Source organism: Choristoneura fumiferana, chromosome 29, assembly GCF_025370935.1.
Source record: "Choristoneura fumiferana chromosome 29, NRCan_CFum_1, whole genome shotgun sequence".
Lineage (NCBI taxonomy): Eukaryota > Metazoa > Arthropoda > Insecta > Lepidoptera > Tortricidae > Choristoneura > Choristoneura fumiferana.
Genome location: NC_133500.1, coordinates 8,399,202 through 8,419,026, shown reverse-complemented (window position 1 = coordinate 8,419,026; position 19,825 = coordinate 8,399,202). Strand labels below are relative to the sequence as shown.

Sequence of the window (19,825 nt, the reverse complement as noted above, 5' to 3'; positions counted from 1 at the left end):
ATATTTTGTTGGAACTCCGGACTTTTTCTATTGGGTCTGAAACAGCTTGTAGTGTTTTCGGTGGAAAAATATACCTGCGGTTTATTTTTAATGAAAAAAAGGCGGGAAAGCACAAGAAAAATATTAGAATAAAATTAAATGTTATAATATATTTTGAGAAAAAGTTTATTCTATTTCAGAATTATTCACCATTTTTGAGAAAAGCTTTATATTAGTCTCGGCTGGAATAGCAATTGCTGGCTTCGTATTAGTTAAACGGACTCCCAAGCTCGTCCGTTTAATACTCATACTCAGCCAGCAGTTGCCTACTTCCAGGCCACGACAATAATCTACTATTCCGTGAAAAACCAGGAGCCCTACCGCATTTATATTTAGTAAAATAACTCTCGGACTGTTTCCACGTAACATCGGTAGTCCGTACGAAAAATAAAGTGTACGTTTGCGTTCCGCCGTTACTCCGCTGTTAAATGTAACCGCAGTTAGACTTGAACGCTGGCACACAACTCAAACGTCTATAGCCGAGGATCCGCTGACGTGTGGGGTTGTCAGCACTCGCGTCATCCGTGAAATATGAGACAGGGATAGTGTAGGGTTGCCACAAATAAACAAAAATAAACCTAACCTAACCCAAAGTACATCAAATCGAATTAATAACAATAGAAATAAGTTTGGTTTTTAAGATAAATTGAAAATTATATCAATTGTTGTTAAAGCCGCTCCGTCCGAAACAACTGGAGGTTTATGGGGAGGCCTAAGTCCAACCAGTGAGCGTCCTACGACTGACATGATGATGATAATAATGATTGTCTGTAATCTGCGTTGAAGATTTCATGATTTTATCCCAGTCCTGTGGTAATATCGGGATAAAAAGTAGCCTACGTGTTATTCTAGACCAGGGGTCTTCAAACTTTTTGACTCAAGGGCCACACTGCACTTTATGTAAATTCGTGCGGGCCAAGACTTTGGCTGGTCATGGGGGTAATACATTAGTTAAGTAGACTTAGGGCCTGTTTCACCACTTGTCGACTAACTTTAGTGACGGATATCAGCGATGCCGTCTCTGTTTGTTTTGTCCGAATAAACAAAGACGGCATCACTGACACTTAGTGGCTGTTTCACCATCCATTGATTAGTGTTAACTGACGGTTAAATGTGATGCCGTCTCCGTCTATTCGAACAAAACAAATAGAGACGGCATCACATTTAACCGTCAGTTAACACTAATCAATGGATGGTGAAACAGCCCCTTAGAGTTAGTCGACAAGTGGTGAAACAGGCCCTTAGTTTTCAGGTGGTACCTAGATACGATTAACGCAGAAGGAACGCACTTGGTGTTGATTATGTTCATGAGTGGCTATCTATGATTATGACCAATTACCTCCCGCTTTCTTTCCGCGGGCCGAATTAGAGGGGCTCGCGGGCCGGACTTGGCCCGCGGGCCGTAGTTTGGCGACCCTTGTTCTAGACGTTCAGCTATCTACATAACAAATTTCATCCAAATCCGTCCAGCCGTTTTAGCGTAAAAAGTAACAGATAGAGAGAGTTTCTTTTGCATTTATAATATTAGAATGGTTGAAATCAATAATATGAGTGTTATGGTTCATATAATGCCTCTGGTTAAATTTCCTTTTTGACCAAACCCAAACATCGATACAACGAAAAAAATAAATCTCTCGATTTACCAACAAGAAATAACTAATTTCTTTCTCAACATCGACAGTAAGCAAAGAATACCTCACAGACAAGGGTATCCTATAAAATATACTGTAAAATATACGCGATCTTTTATTTGTTGCGTGACAACCCTAGACATGGGTGGCCGCTTATTGAAGATTCCAGTCTTGTAGAAGGTTTAAGGGCGAATAGGGTTACGTTCAGTAGAGCTATGTAAATAAAAGGGGCGTGCCAAAATTCGAATAATCGCTAGTCATACTATAATGTTTGTCCGAATTATTGTTTGTCATAATTTTATTCCCACTGAAAGCGTATATTTTTCTGAAATTTTTAAATGGTCATCCTAGCTGTAGCTTATACTTGGTTTGGATAGGTATTTATTTAACTAAATGTAAACAAACTTCTGCTGCCAGATTTGGTACATTCAAGGTTTTTTATACATTTTACTTATCTATCATTGTAATACATACTAGACTAGTGCATTTCAATACAGAAATGTAAATGTTTAGATTGTTTATTTGGGGAATTTCAATATTTAAGACACCAATTGACGTTGTTTTGTTTACATTTAGTTAAATACCTATCCAAACCACTTGGTTTGGATAGGTGAGGTTTGTTTTATAACAATTCTGAACAACTATTGGATTCGGAGAAAAATAATTATGGCAAACGATACAATTCGGGTAAATATTACATTCTGACTTTCAACGATTATGCGATTAAGGCTGCGTTTCCACCAGAGATGTGCGATGATGTGTTGCGAGGAATGTTTTTCATTAACCAATAGGAACGCTTCATTTACCTATCCTCGCACAGCACCGCTCTGGTGGAAACAGGTGAGCGGAGCGAGGCGAGGTAAATTGGTTCATGAAAAACACATTCCTCTCAACACATTCTCGCATTCTCGGTTGAAACGCAGCGCTATATCTCCATACAAAAAAAATCGTGTTTTTATTTTAACTATTTTTTTTTCTTATTTTCAGGTCAGCTCGGTCAGTTCTTGGTCAGTTGCATGCAAACGTCGAAAAAGGTACTAGTAAATATTCAATGGCATTGGTTTCGAACTAACCTGCACAAACCTAAACTATGAAACTACCGTGAGACTCACTCATATTAAATATATTGACCCGGATAACTCACGTCTTAAATCGAGTTTAGCTCGACATGTTGCAGCAGCCGCTGAGTCGCGTTGCTCCGAAGACGAAGGGCTACGGATTAGCCCCAAACATGTCGAGCTAAACTCGATTTAAGACGTGAGTTATCCGGGTCAATATATTTAATATAACCTATACTACCCGATTATTATTGACTGTACACTCCCCAAACCAAACGTTTCAATAAAAAATCGCAAACGCGTAACACATGCAAAGAAGCACCCATTTCCGTGCCCCATTCACGCACGTAACGCACTTTAAAACCATTTTCAAACGGAGCCAGTGATGTTTTCTAATGGCCATCGAATGGCGCAATCAGCAGGCTGCCAGTGCCAACCAAATGGCGCGAACAATCGCTGCCAATCCTCATTGCCATGTCAGCATTGAACACGAATGTGGCAACACTAGATGCGCAGACTAGCGTACTGGTTCAAAACCAATTTTGACAGTAAAGTTATTTTACATAGATGCATTTTTTTTTGCTTAGGGATTTGTAAGTAAGTAGCTTCACTCGCGTTAAATTAGATTTTTCAGCAGATATAATTTGAGGTTATGTAATTAAACATAATCGGTTTCTGTTTGACCTATGGCCTCTCAAGCAGAGGATCGTGGGTTCAAACCCCGGCTCGCACCTCCGAGTTTTTCGAAATTCATGTGCGGAATTACATTTGAAATTTACCACGAGCTTTACGGTGAAGGAAAACATCGTGAGGAAACCTGCACAAACCTGCGAAGCAATTCATTGGACATTTGTGTTACGTTTGTTTGTGGTTGGTTAAATGACTAAATGAGCCAATCGCAAGCAAGATCGTAACGTCAAACGAATTCGCGATGCTAACCGCCATCTGGCGATATTTTACATCAAGAAACCTTCATTGAAGTATAAACAGTAATTTATCATTTGACGGTTATGTGGTTGCAGCGTTTAGTTTTGGCCACGTTTTGCCATTCTAATCCGCGGGCGCTTTTTGCGCTTTTCGCGGGGTTTTTGCGGGCATGTCCCATTCTACCAGTTTCTTACAATAACCCTCCTTTGGGCAGTCGGGTAAAATGGGAAAAAGAATAAGTTAAACCTACCACCATTTAAATAGTACGCATACCTTATAGAAAATACTGTTACGTCAAATCGGCTCTGAAGACAGGACCAAGAAAAAAAAAATCTGTTCGTTTAAGTATCATCAGCTAGGCCCAAAAAGTCCGTAGCAGTTAAGAAAAATTATCTTGTCTGTGTATCTCGCTCTAACATACGCGTATCGCGTATTATATCGCGCTCCCTTCCATTGCCGATCTATTACTATATATATTCTAAATCTATGGTCACCCCACCACGAATTGTTTGCGCGGCTTTACCAAATGTCGCTTCACAAAAGTAAACCGTTTCCAACCCTATTTACATACACATAGGAGCTTCAACAAACGATTATAATACCTTGTATTGCGGTTGCCTTTTTCGAACGTTGTTTTGTTCTAAAAAAAGTTTTCAAATTTGAATTCGCGGCTTTTACAACCCATCCGCGGTCATGGAAGCAAAATGGCGGTCGTTAAAAAAAATGACGGGTTTCGGAATTGTTTTCAGTTAGCGTTTTTTAAATGGACGTATATTGATTCAATGTCGGAATTTAAGTTGTCGTGTTAAAGTGTACTTCTATAGCTGAAAATAAAGTTGTTACGTCGTGTTGTTTTGGTGGGTAAAAGGAAAGTTAGGTGAAAGTTTGCAAAATCTCTTTGACGTAGCTTACTCAAGTTGGCTCCATTGTTTCGTTCAAAGGTCTTAAACTGGATTAATTGTTTATGTAGATTCTGGTTTTATGTTTAAGTAAGTCAGTTTTCGGTTTATCAGTGATTTTATTTTGAAGTTAACGGTGAGAGTTTTTGTTTTCGTTGACTTTTTTTAAAAGTAATTAGTATTCCACGGTTCGACGAAGGCTTCCTCTGCTTTCTGCCAGTTGTCTAGTTCTATATAGCCGCGAACGTAGAGGCGTCAGCGCTCGGATTGTTTTTTTAATTTTTTTTTTATTGGAACGCCGGATGTTTTTGAATCCGTACCTTTTGCGGCGTTACGTGCCAGAAGTCTCCTACCAACTGTACCACGGGGGAATCCGCTAACGAAGCGAAAAAATCCATTGCTTGCGTACGCCAATGAGTGTAGTGCCGTCCGTCGCAACTACCATAAGCCAAGACTCCTACCCTACGTTCCAAATTAGAAGGAAAGGCCTAAAAACTTAATACTACTTCTATTTTTAAACACTTGCTAACTCATGTATTTCTAATAAAAAAATCTTTGATTTTCGATTGCTTGGTCAGATTCCCCGTTTTCCTTTAAAAAAAATCCGAGCACAGGATAATAGGATGAAATAACTTGTCAGGTTCGACCTCTGTGTCCAACGAGATAAGTTACAAAAAAGCTTTTAAAACTTTACAGTGTAACCCAGATTATATTCGAAGGCATGCAATTATAAATATTAACAATGAGATTAATTACATCCCTTTCAAAAGGTCCCTGCTTAATGCGATCAAGTGCAATCTAATTAAGATTATCTCTCGCTTCCCTCGTTCAGGCTGAAAATTGTCTCTGATGTAATTGCGATCTTATCCAAACTTGACCGTTTTCATTAGGCCAAGCCTACGTAGGTATAAAAACCCGGCCAAATGGTAGTTGGCGCACACGGGGGACCCTAACATTGACGGTTATCTGTACGGTGGAATGTCGCTAGATGGCGTTACGTGAGGTAGGTTTGACATTACCGTCTTATTCGCAATTGGTTCAATGAGTTTCATTGAAAAGCCAGTTGGCGGCGATATCGTTTTCTAACCATTTACCTCCCAACGGTAAATTTCAGATTTCGAAACATTTTCGATTGGCCCTCGAAGAAAACTGCAACAATCAACAGTTGTGATTGACATAGTGACGTATGTATACATACCACTAATCAAAAGTCTCACCAACGCGACAATGTCAGTGACATTTGTCAAGTTACAATCTATTATTTGTATCTAAATTTAATGACAATTTTGTAGTGAAGTGTAATAAGAATTATTTTTCCTAGCTGATGTTTATTTGTAGATTTGTCGGTAATTCTTACCTATGTCACGTTTGCGTTACAATTATAAATGTTTCGTGGTTGACAGCCACGTCTTTTCAAAGTGGCTCTCTGAAAGTAGTAATCGGACCTTTCATCATGGTGAAATACTCTTCAGGCAGAAGACTCAGATCAAATAAAAAGTAAAGATAGAGCGCGGTGAAACGCCCGGTGAGGCCGGTTTTATAAAAATGTGTGCGTAGGCCGGTGTTGCCATAATAATTCTTAGTACCCCGATACTACAAAAATATCGTTACCGTTGAATAACGTTTTAATAGCGTTTTAATTACTTTCACACTTTGATACCGTTACTACAATAAAACACGTTGATAAACTTTTACAAGAACCAAATAACTACGTTGCGTGTCACTTTCTCACGTTTTAAGGCGTGTTAATAAAGAATAGAATTAATAAAAAAAGATTATATTACATAGGCGGCTTTTACCCAATACCTAATAGGGTAACTACAATATTATAATGGCAACACTAGTGTTGACGTTTTATGTTAAGTAATAAGGTTTTGGTGTAGTTTGGTTGCAAGTGTGTGCGTGCCACTGTGTTAGCACACGGATTGGTGTAGTTTGACCGGCCTCACTTCGTTGTTCGCAGCGCCCTATCTTTAGTTTTTATTTGATCTGAGGCAGAAGACATCACGGAGTTTCCCGAACGCTGCCCATTCGATTATTTTCGATGTCTTAGGGCTTACTCAGGTAGGCCCTTAAATAAAGGCTGTCTTATTATTTGTTATCGTCTCGTTTTTGAAGTCAACAAATAATGATAAGGCAAGGCCACTCGTTTGAGTGCAGTACATTAGGTATCTTTTTTATTTGTCCCGTAATACGTAGAACCTCTTTGTTGTGCTTCATAAAGTATTCACAGTTTCTCGATCTAGCTTTTGAATTATAAATAAGAATTTACCTTATGTAGAGACTCAGTTTTGTCAATAGCGGCCCAGGGAATTGGTTACGCTTGCTATTTTCCTTACTTATCTTTAGGTAATATGTTTCAGTAAATAAATGACTAAGCCGTGGTGGCCTAGTGGTTTGACCTATCGCCTCTCAAACAGAGGGTCGTGGGTTCAAACCCCGGCTCGCACCTCTGAGTTTTTCGAAATTCATGTGCGGAATTACATTTGAAATTTACCACGAGCTCTGCGGTGAAGGAAAACATCGTGAGGAAACCTGCACAAACCTGCGAAGAAATTCAATGGTGCGTGTGAAGTTCCCAATCCGCACTGGGCCCGCGTGGGAACTATGGCCCAAGCCCTCTTGTTCTGAGAGGAGGCCTGTGCCCAGCAGTAGGACGTATATAGGCTGGGATGATGATGATGAAATAAATGACTTACTTAGCTCCGAGGGCGCTATTTGAGACAAGCAAAAAATTGCACATTCAAGCACAATAGTTCGCAACCCATCCCCGTTATAAAATGAAACTTTCAAATCAACTTTAAGTTAAAAGTTAAAGTTTTTTTATATCCATAAAATGTGGTACAATGTGCTTCTTAGTATATTAGGTAGTCGCACACATTTTGCCGGTTATTGGCACAAATGGAGAGGTTAAGTGCTGCACGTGGCAGCATACTTTACAAAATATTTCAGGAGACAAATATTAACCATGTCATACTCAGTCGAGAAAAAAATACAAGAAAGAAATTAAAATACACAGTCAAAACATTCCTCGCAAGGATTACAAATAATACTTAAAACTATAATATCCATTGGATGTATTGATAAGTATAGTTAGATAAAAAAACTAAATTAAAATCAAAGAAATAACTTTAACCTGATCTAAATCTTAAATACGCGCTCGGAAAGAGGTGATAGAAAATGAAATTTACATACAAATGAATTACCAATTTTTGAATAACTATGTCATTCAGATGACTTGGATGACCGGATAGCCCAATGGTTAGAGAACTTGACTACGAGGCTTCAGGTTCAAAAAATACTCCACACGTAACAATACAATACAAAGACTCTTTATTGTACACCAGACATACAGAAAACAGATACACAGAGAAAAAAAAATTACAAGGTGAGCAATAGGCGGCCTTATCGCTTAAGAGCGATCTCTTTCAGGCAACCTTTGCTGGAAAGTTGGCTGTTCAATATGTATTGATCAACCGTTGCCATTAGGTCAATTGTCTTGTGAGATTTATTTATTTAGGATTCCGTTTCATTCACTCTACTTACCTGTCTTAATTGAAACGTAAAAAGCAAACTTTGTTAGACTTACTCATTTAACTTACAAACTCATTTACACAAACTGACGTTGAACAATTACACGAGAACGACTTAGAAATCAATTCCCCGGCGTTGCGTGCTAATCAATCAGATAGTTCAACAGCATATTAATTATGCTGATTGAACAGACGTTTCCGTTAAGCGAACTTAGAGTAATTGATTTATCAAAGACATTTCAAAACCAACAAAGGAGAACGCAAATATGGTAACTGTATCTATCTGCTTATTTGATTGATCTGATCCAGCCGGGCGCGTCTCACAAGATGTATAACTACAAAATATCTAATGCCGTCAAAAGAATAATTTGTAAAAAAACAAGTCTCGCAATTCAGTAATGAGTTTTGATACACTGTAACAGAAATAAATAAAAAAAGAACTAAAACTAACTTACTCTAATCCTAAAAATCTATGAACTAAAATAATTTCCTTGCTCACCCGCGACCTTACGATAGCTAAGCTTATGCAAAATATGACCGTCCTTCAAAACTACCTTGATTTTTTTTTTTGAAGGACGGTTAAAAAAAAATATTAATAATTTGTGGGTAGTTTTGTTTTGTTTCATAAAACGTATGTGGGTACTTGGGGAGTTACAGTGACAAGTTAAAACGGTGGTTGTGGTTCGTTAGTCTAACAACTGGTAGCTTGGTGTACGGTTGTGTCACTCTGAAGATGAGCTCTGTTTGAGTTCGAAACGCGTCAGTGTAGTGTGGTGGTGGTGATAGATGGGTTTGTGTGATTTGTGTGTGTTCTTACAGTGTGGAGGTGGAGGAACTGCATGAACACGCATATTTTGCATACGCTTAGCTATCGTAAGGTCGCGGGTGAGCAAGGAAATTATTTTAGTTCATTGATATGGACCTCCGCAAAGTAACGCCTGATTCAATAAATTACCTAAAAATCTATATTTACAAATATCACCCAAGTCGCTGTTATAGGGCAGGGTGCCCATAAAAATTTGTGAGATCCATGCGTAAGGAATACCAAGTCGGCTAATTTATTCAGGGGTCCTCTGTCTTAAGTTATTACGTAGGTACCTAATTAGCTAACCTAACAATATCTTATAGTGACCATTCATCATCATCATCATCCCAGCCTATATACGTCCCACTGCTGGGCACAGGCCTCCTCTCAGAACAAGAGGGCTTGGGCCATAGTTCCCACGCGGGCCCAGTGCGGATTGGGAACTTCACACGCACCATAGTGACCATTACAATATTAAAAATATTTTATGTTTTAAATAAATAGATCAAGCACAGCGGTTGAAATTTCGAAATTTTATCCCTATCTTGTGGGAATATCGGGATGAGAAGTAGCCTATGTGTTATTCCAGAAGCCCTTCTATCTGCCTACCAAATTTCATCCAAATCCGCCCTGCCGTTTTTGTGTGAAGGAGTTACAAACATACACAAACACTCACAAACTTTTGCATTTATAATATTAGTAGGATTCAATATAATATTACTCTTACCTAAATTTTAATTTACATAAATGACAATTTAGGTACAAGAATTTATATTGAGTTACTTTTGAGGAATGTTATCATGTATTTTTTTTTATTAGATGAAAGAAAAGTGTGGGGTCATTTTAGATGGTTTATTGATACGAGTATATAGAAAAACAGACATGAAGAATTATGATTTGCAGATTTTTGTAATTGATTGAGGTAGAAATGCTACCTTCATATCAAATTTCTAGCAGCCTTTGACTTATCGATGTTAAAGGCACAGATATAGATTACACTAGATGACGCAAACACCTCAATCTGTATGAAAACAAGCGTGTCACTTTTTTATATCTACTGTGACATCTCAAGCGCGTATTAGCGATGTGAATTCCCCGATGTCCGCGCAAAATCGATTCAAATGCGCCGCCCGCCCGCGCCGTGGGGCTCGAGTCAGTCACTAGTCATGATTAGTCAGTTAGCGGTCAGTCTTTGTATGGGGCCAACCCCGACGTTTGGTCGGGGTTCGGACACGCGAAGTAGATGCATTTGCGTAATCTAGTGTAATCCTATATTTGTAGTTAAAGGTCTCTCTACTCGTTACACCGTATCATACCATGATCGTAAAAGAAACGTGTCAGGCAAAAATATATTATTTTTATAGAAAGAGACTATGCCAGGGACTATGCACAAACTTATTAAGAGGATTGTGTAGCTATAAATTTTCATACAAAAAGCGATAACGTTTTCCCCCCTTAAACGTAGTCTAATTTTAATAATTTTTGGATATGTAGATATAATGAAAAACTAAGGCCTAAAAACAACTAAAATGATCATAGTTTCGCTTGCTATTTCTATTAGGTCGTTGGCGGGCCGCACGTACATCTACTGCGGGCCACATACGGCTCGCGGGCCGCGGTCTGTGCATCCCTGGACTATGCCCACCACCACGTTTCGTAACCAACCGTCGCCTTGTCGCGTGTCATGTTTGCGTTTGACCTTTCGTTCACGACACGTTCCTAATACGGACATTGGCATGATACGATGTGGGTAGAAACCTTTATTCATAATACATACTGTATTTATAAAATACCCTTAAAATATTCTTCTATTGAACTCTCAAAGCAAACCAACTGTTATGAGAACCTTTTCATCACTAAACAGCAATTTGTGTAATTCGAGCCCTTTCTAACGGAGCTTTTGGGCTTTTGACAACTTGAGGGTCCTCGAAAAGCACTCTTTCAATAAGCAAAGGGGCTAATTCATATTAAAAAGCTTGGATAAATAAAATGTGAAGTAACTTCGGTACTTCGTGGTATCGAGTAAATGTGGTTATTAAGATTTTTTCGTCCGTTCCTCGGGACTTTTGTATAAAATGACGTGCCCGCAATACTCTAGAGACGGTCCGCATTTCACTTTGGTTTAATAAGGTTTACTTCTTAAATAATTTCACGCAGATATTATAAATAAGGATTTTTATTAATGTAAAACCGTGCTGTAAATTGTATTCCAAATTCGTTAAAGTTTACCAAATGTGAAGTTAAAACCATTCCCTGTGAAACTGTTATTTAGGACTGCTGGAAAAGCTGATTTGTAAAATATTATAAATATAAAAAGTTGTAGTTATATATGTACATGTAGCTTACCTATGAGGCAGATCATAGTGTAGTTACGAGTATATAATATATAACTTGTTAACTGTGTTCTCGCATAATGATATTTCATTTCATATTTCCTTTCATTACGTGCTGCAAGCGTGTGTATGTCACTCCTTCACGCTAACACGGCTGGACGAAATTCGATGAAATTTAGTATATTAGTAGCTGTTGGTAACATGGAAAAACATTACATTTTATCTAAAACATAAACTTTTTGTTTATTGGAATAAAATTCCAAAATTTCAACGATTAGTCATGTCATGACATTTGATGCGAAATTTTTACATCATACATAAACCAATTTTTTTGCGAATTCACACAGATTATTCTCTGAAATCCCCGAATTTCACTTTAACTTTATTACCCATATACTAGATTTATGTGTGCAAAGCCACGGGTAAAAGCTTGTGTAAACATAATTATAAGGCAACACCCAAACAGCTTGCTAGCAACTTCTCATACGCCATTAAACTTCCGCACAATATTTTCCGTCTCCGAAAAGCTCATGGCAAATTTAAAATGCAATTTTGCACCCAAATTCCGAAAAATGTCAAAGCGAGCCCGGGCTTTGTATCCACGATCCTCTGAAAGAAAATACATTTATTCACAACACAAGATTCAACAGTATTATTGTGTAAATAGACAACACGAAGGATACTATGCATCATTGCGGTTGCAAATCGGACACTGGCTCAGCATAATGCTGAAGCCTTAAAACACTCCAGCAGCTGATGGCTGAAAAGCCAGCAGCGTCGGTGACCCTCAGATCTCTATAATAGTATTTTATGCAACTGTATCGTAATAGGGGTCCTTAAAACACGAGTGTGGGTTTATGAAACGAGGCGTACCCGAGTTTCATAATAGGGTCACATGAGTGTTTTAAGGCCTAATTACGTACAGTTGCATACAATATTTTATCTATATCCATATATGAAATCCTCTATCATGTGTTCAAGATCCATTGAGAATGGCCTGCATTAACTCTAAGTAGGTATGTCTAACTATGTAGGTATGACTGCCCAACGAGCTGCGCCCGCTGCGCGCGCGACGTGCTGCTGCTCGTGCGCCCCCCCCCCCCTCCCGTGCTGTAATGATGTATGAAATATCATTACGATACAGCCGTGTTCATAATAGAATCCAATGTCGTAATGCGCGAAAGACTACATAGATAATTGGTAAAATATGAAACATAATATATGTATAAGACTTCAAAATCATAGAAATTAGTACGTAAACTTAATTAGTTATTACAACTGTTATACACTCACTCACTAAATTAAAAAATAACAACCGATAAAATTAAACAAAAACATTGCATCGAAAAAAAATGAAAAATAACAACTCTGCTTGAGAGTCCTTGAGTCAGTCCACTAGGTTACCATGGTTTTTCAATCCTCCCATTTTTAAATCCTTCTGAATTATTCTCCGCCAGCATATACGTAAAAATGTAAGGAAATAGCTCGGGCGTGAAAAAGTATATATGTTTATCCCTTTCTGCCTCATTTAACGCTTTTATTTCGTCGCCCACTTATAGGGTTCCGCGGGTAAATAGTTACATTGGTTTAAATTAAAGTAAAAAAAAATGCAGGAGCAAAACTTTTGCCTAGTACTAAAGCTCCTAGTGGTTTGACGTTTAGGTTGTCAATTAGAAGATCCTAGGTATTTTTAACCCCCGACGCAAGAAGAGGGTTGTTATAAGTTTGACCGCTATGTGTGTCTGTGTCTGTATGTCTGTGTGTCTATCTGTCTGTGGCACCGTAGCTCTTAAACGGGTGGACCGATTTGGATGCGGTTTTTTTATTTGAAAGCAGGTTTTCTATAGCGATGGTTCTGAGACATGTTTCATCAAAATCGATTCAGCCGTTTTTGAGATATTGTACTTTGAAGTGACAAAGTCGGGGGTTTTTCAACTTTTTTTGGTTAGGTTATTGGTAGATTGACAAAAGAAACACGTGTCCAATATTTTGTGATAACCGGACCGACAGACAAAATGGAACAATATTTTTTTTTACCCATGAAATTACCCAATTGCAGCAACATATCGTCGTTATAAAGATCCAGGGGGGCTACTACGAAATTCTAAAATCGAAGTTCGTATCGTACCGTCCTCGTCCCTCTCATTCTCGTATTAAATAATATTAGCGTAAGCGGGACGGCAAGATGCGAAGTTTGAATTTTGCACTTCGTAGTTTAGGGCTAGGCGCGGTTTTAATTATTATTGAAAATTACCAAAAATTAACAATTTTAAAGTTTTTATTTTATTTTAAAGTTTGTCAATTGTATTTTGTTTATTTTCTTTTGTAAAATAAATATACATTTATGTGTCACGCAGACTGATCTTGTATAGAATTTAGGTCTCCGAGTATGACGTGTAGCACCAATATGAAACAAACATGGCTTATGCAAATATAAAAGTACGGAACCCCGAGGGAAATTCCCGACTTCGCTGTCCTTATCCCAGCTTTACCCGCCGACTGATTTATTCGAGGCATGCTGCTATTTAAATTAAAGAATGTTCACTCTTTAACACCCAATTTTCGCGTTTATGTAACCTTTTATTTTGTTTTGATAGCGCTTGTGGGACGACAATTGAAGTTGGGGTAACACGGGTTTTGTGGAGGTTAAGATAGCTCATGTTTATCATCATCATCACCATGTCAGCCGAATGACGTCCACTGCTGGACATAGGCCTCATATATTCATATTCATTTATTCGTTTTAAGTGTGGATTACAATGGTCTTAATCTAAGGGTTAAATAGCACACACTTACCCAGCCAACACTTAGCCAGATCTAGCACGCAAATATTAGTATTGGGTAATAGATTTCTAAAATATTATTATTATTATTAGGTATTATTAAATGTCCTAGCAATTTATTACAAATCAATAATTTAAGTAGGCACAATAATCCATTATATCAATACTTTGGTGTCATAGCTCAAATAATCCTTAATAGAGTAAAAAGACATTTCCCTCAGCCAGATACGCAATTCGTTTTTAAATTTGACAACGACTGTAACACGTCGTATACGTTCAAATAAATGGTTGAACACCTTCACAGACATCGCGTGACAATTCCTTGAATATAACCCAAGGCTCCCTTCTCCGAGGCTCTCCACTCAGACAGGTCTTGTGCTTCCCGCATCCACCGCGATCCCGCGATCTTAACCAGGTCGTCGCTCCAGCTTGTTGGAGGTCTACCGACACCTATGTTTATATTGGAGAGGGTGTTCTGCCTTTAAGCAGAAAGAGCGTAGCCGTCGTGTTTGCATGGAAAAGCGGCCCTTTCACCAAACGTTCGCTGTATTTTTTTTTTATTAGAGCCCTCATGACAAGTAATATTTCCTGTAAGTTTCAGCTTCCTATCTTTGTTATTTTCTGAGATATGTTTTTTTTTTAACTTTTCACAAAAATGTTTTTTTTTCCTCATTGGCTAATGCGAACTACGTAATCTTTTAGTACAGTAATTTATGTATAGAGACTCACATATTCTTTAAATGATATTTTTATTTCCAAAAAAAAACTTGGATAAATGTAGGAAATAAAACTACAGTTGTTTTCTTTCCAACAGTTTTTAAGTTAGGTAATTGCTTATATAAAGGCCTACAATATATATTTTTTTCAAAATAATCCAGTTGGTACTTCATACTAGAAAATGGAAAAATAAAGGATATGTTTACCCATACAAGATAATTTAGTCGCACAAGAGATTATGCACATTGCAACCTCTTTATCATTACCTATAACTTAAAAATACAAACTGAAATATAAAACACAGAAAAACACAAAGAAACAAACAAGCTGAGATATGTGGTGCATAGGGGAAATTCGTGTCTGTACCGTTGTCCAGCAGTGGTGTAGCGGTATAGCACGTGGCACGGAATGCCGAGGACCTGGGTTCGATTCCCAGTGCTGGTCTTATTTTTCTGGTTTTTCTGTGCATCTATATTTCAGTTTGTATTTTCAATTTAGGTTTTACGGAATGACCGTAAAAGTAAAAATTTGGAATTGAAATAAAAAATACAAAAAGATTCCAAAAAACCAATCTTAATTACCTATAACGTTAATCGAATCAAATAGTATTAATTGGGCCCCACTCGGCATAGTGTTGCAGCATAACTTGTTTGGCATCAAATGCTATTCTAAATTTATACCAGCTTTAGGATCATTGCTGTCCATGTCAATGCTTTGTGAGTCGAGGGATAATCATACGTAAACACCTCAGTTCAACCAACATTATATGTAGATACATGCTTTGGTTGGATCTAATGACAGAATTGAAAACACATGGGAACAATTACCGGCCCAAATTGAGTACCTATATATAGACGATTGGAGGATTCTGTCTTTTCGCCGAAAATATATTTTCCAAATGATTTAATTTCCAACTGTTACATATGGACGAACGACTTTTTCTTCTGAAACTGAACTATTCGGGATGTCATCGTTTCTGTTGTAATATTATAAGATACTCATTTTATTATATCGGCAAATTACTTTATGCGAAAGTAACTTTCTGTGTAACTAATTTCTGCGTAAGTCATTTTCTACCTAAACAATATTCGGAATCAGCAAAATTATGCGTAAACCCTATTCGGCTTACATTGGTTATTCGTTAAAGAATTCTGCGTAATATAATTATGCGAAAACAGTTTCGGCACAAATACTATTTATTATGCGTAAACAGATTATGCAAAGCCGAATTATGATATGAAAATATATGCGTAAAAAAGGGGAACCGTTACAACATTACAATCAAACAACAGTCAGCAAGATCAAAGTACCAGAATTTCAAATAGACATAAATTCTTTAGCTGTTTCTTAGCAAATAACCCGTGGCCCCGAATTGAATAGAAATTGACTATCGAAGTTCAGAAAACGACTTTCAATTTTACCGATAAAAAAAGTAATTCTATCTGGTTCAATACGTTAGTTTGTGATTGTCTTCATTTATGATTTCGTAAATATTATACTTACTACTTTTTAAATATTAGAAATGCAATTTAGTATCTTTGGTTGGTGAATGACACTTCAATTAAATTTTTCAATTTGGGCAGGTTTAAGAATATTATTAGTATACTAGCTTTTGCCCGCGGCTTCGCTCGCGCAGTATTGGTATATGTCATCCCAGCCTATATACGTCCCACTGCTGGGCACAGGCCTCCTCTCAGAACAAGAGGGCTTGGGCCCATAGTTCCCACGCGGGCCCAGTGCGGATTGGGAACTTCACACGCACCATTGAATTTCTTCGCAGGTTTGTGCAGGTTTCCTCACGATGTTTTCCTTCACCGCAAAGCTCGTGGTAAATTTCAAATGTAATTCCGCACATGAATTTCGAAAAACTCAGAGGTGCGAGCCGGGGTTTGAACCCACGACCCTCTGTTTGAGAGGCGATAGGTCAAACCACTAGGCCACCACGGCTTCATTGGTATATGTAGTGTAAACCTTTTTAATCCCACAGGAACCATAAATTATTTCGGGATAAAAAGTAGCCTATATGTTAATCCAGGGTATGTATTACCTGTATACCGCGATGTATATGCTGTATGCGACTGTACATAATGAGGCATTATGTATCAGTCACATAAATAACTATTTTTATACCACTTTGTCGGCGTGACATTTATATTCATGCCAAAACAGTTTTCTAGTACTAACGGCCTCTGAGCTTAGCCGCGTACAGACAGACAGACAGACGGACAGACATGGCGAAACTATAAAGGTTGCTAGTTGACTACGGAACCCTAAAAAGTTATGCATAGTTTCATTTTTAAACTGGTATTAGGACTTGAGATGTGTCGATAAGTTTAGTTCTTTATTTTGTGGAATTTGGACCATCGCAAATATTCCGTTGATGTTTTCGTTTTAGTACAATGTGGCATTTTTCTGTCGTTATAGATAACTTTATTTGCTCCATGTAATTCTTGTCTAGAAGTAACGTTGGCAGGCTTCCCACTAGGACCGACAACATCGTGGGAGTTGTGGGCGACCGTTAGTGCAGGTGGCAACTTGTCGTTCAAATTGTTTCGTTAATAAGAACCATTTGCTAGCAAACCTGATTTGAAATAAAAAACCGCATTCAAATTGGTCCACCCGTTTAAGAGCTACGGTGCCACAGACAGAAACACAGACACACATACTGGTTAAACTTACAAGTTATAACACCCCTCTTTTTGCGTCGGGGCGGGGCTAAAAAAGCTTTTATTCGTGAACGTTTTCTAGCTTGACCTTGTGCAAACATGCCTTAAATAGATACATGCCTTTACTTGGTTTGGATAGGTACTCGTATTTAACTAAATGTAAACAAAACAATGTCAATTGGTGTCTTAAATATTGAAATTCCCCAAATAAACAATCTAAACATTTACATTTCTGTATTGAAATGCACTAGTCTAGTATGTATTACAATGATAGATAAGTAAAATGTATAAAAAACCTTGAATGTACCAAATCTGGCAGCAGAAGTTTGTTTACATTTATTTTAATACCTATCCAAACCAAGTATGTAAGTACATTAAACACTTAAGACTCGGGAACATTCATTCGTTTCTTTTATAAAAATAATTACTTTGCTCACTCGTGACTTTATGATAGCTACGCCCATTGCATGTAACAAATTTTCATGCAGCTTCTCTTGTATTGTGTTGCCCTGATAATGACCTCTGGTTGAGTTCGAAACACGTTAGCGTAGTGTGGTGGTGGTGATAGTTGGGTTTGTGTGATGTGTGTTTTTTTACAGGGTGGAGGCGGAGGAGCTGCATGAACACACATTTGTTGCATTGACGTATTACAGCTATCGTAAAGTCGCAGGTGAGCAAAATACCTAATTGTAGTTCATAGACCGATCTTACCGTCTAGATTTTATTCTAAACTAGTGTTTACCCGAAGCTTCGCAGCTGAATTGAAATTTTGGGATTTTATAAAATGTCCGTGGGAATTCCCGAAAATTAAATCGTGGTTTTCATTGGCGTTACCTACATTAAAAACAATCATGTCAAATTTCATGACTCTAAGCCCAGCGGTTGTTGCTTCGAGATTTTATCCCTATCCCGTGGGAATATCGAGATAAAAAGTAACCTATGTTTTATTCCAGGTTATAAACTAAGTTTTTGCCAAATTTCATCCAAATCCGTCCAGCCGTTTCAGCGTGAAGAAGCAACAAACATACTCACTCACTCACAAACTCACCCACTCACTCATAAACTTTCACATTTATGATATTAGTAGGATTACTCGTAGGATTAAATCAGTGTTCAAACGCATTCACTATTTGCGAACTTGGAAAATGTAATGTCAGAAAATTTCTGCAAAAACTGATTTCTGCAAGAAATTTATACAGACTCATCGAAAAACAATTGGATTCACGTGGCGTTCATTCACATTTCAAATTTAAATCGAAAATTTGAATATTAGAGATATCAAATAAATCAAGTCGAGCCCTGCAATTTTGAATTAAATAATCAAAGTGTAAATGAAGAGATTATTAAATATCAAATAAGATGCATGAATAATGCAATGATGCATTATTCATTCGGCGGGTTGAGAAAAATGATTTTTCTACCAAGTTTCTTGCGACGCATTCTTCTTGGCAATTGTGGTCTTCCAAAATACGCTGGTAGCAAATAAGTGACACGTAAAAGAGCATTTTGCGAGCTACTTGCAGATTAAAAGTTTTGATTTTATTTATTTCATTTTGAAGTTCGTCATTGAGGAAAACCAGATAGTATAAAGGTTAGGGAACAAAGCTTGGGGTCCCGGAGTCGATTCCTGGTCGGGGCAGAATATCATGGGACACTTTAACACCAATTGACCTATTCCAAAACTAAGCAAAGTACTATGGATACTAGGCAACGGATAAACATACTTATATAGACTTAAATACATATTAATTATGACCAAATATTCGCATTATTCATACAAATATATTTGCCCTGGCCAGGGATCGTTCCCGGGACCTCAAGCTTCGTAGTCAGGTTTTCTAACCACTTGGCCATCTGGTCGTGATTTATAGTTCGCTATTATTTGTCACCGTATGTTTCCATCAAAACGCGTTGTGACTAAACCCCTGATACACAAACTGACAGGTATATTTATAGCACATGCGTTCTGTTGCAGACCAATCCTCGGAATTAGACTTAAATGCATGGATAGAAAGACAACTCTCTATTGAAGATGGAGGTAGAATTAGGTAAAGGTGGGAAGGGGGTGCTAGGGATGTGTTTGAGATAGATTAGAGGATGTTTGTTAAAGTATGGATTGGAGGGCTGCGAAGAGATATGCTTATACTGTTATAGGTCGATCCACAAATATAACATGAATGAACTGTACGAAAGTAAATAATGAATAAAAATAAATATCATGGGACACTTGACACCAATTGACCTATTCCCAAACTAAGCAAAGCTTGTACTATGGACACTAAGCAACGGATAAACATACTTATAGTTTTTATCCGAAAATTGCATAGTTCCCGCGGGATATAGCGATAAACGAATTCTGCGCGGACGGAGTCGCGGGTAACGGTTAGTATAGCGGCGGTAGTAGTAGGGTATATTATAAATGCGAAAGTTTGTA

The 19,825-nt window shown here is 37.8% G+C and overlaps 1 protein-coding gene across 4 annotated transcripts in view; it reads left to right on the top strand.

Moving 5' to 3' along the window:
- LOC141444020 (nephrin-like) overlaps positions 1-19,825 on the top strand; it is a 475,083-nt gene that overhangs the window by 155,259 nt on the left and 299,999 nt on the right. For 2 of the 4 annotated variants that reach the window (XM_074109458.1, XM_074109457.1), the window contains exon 2: positions 2,658-2,704. The exons of the other annotated variants lie outside the window; for them this stretch is intronic. The gene's annotated coding sequence lies outside the window, so the exon portion shown is untranslated. The remainder of the gene's footprint in view (positions 1-2,657; positions 2,705-19,825) is intronic. 4 annotated transcript variants of the gene reach the window in all.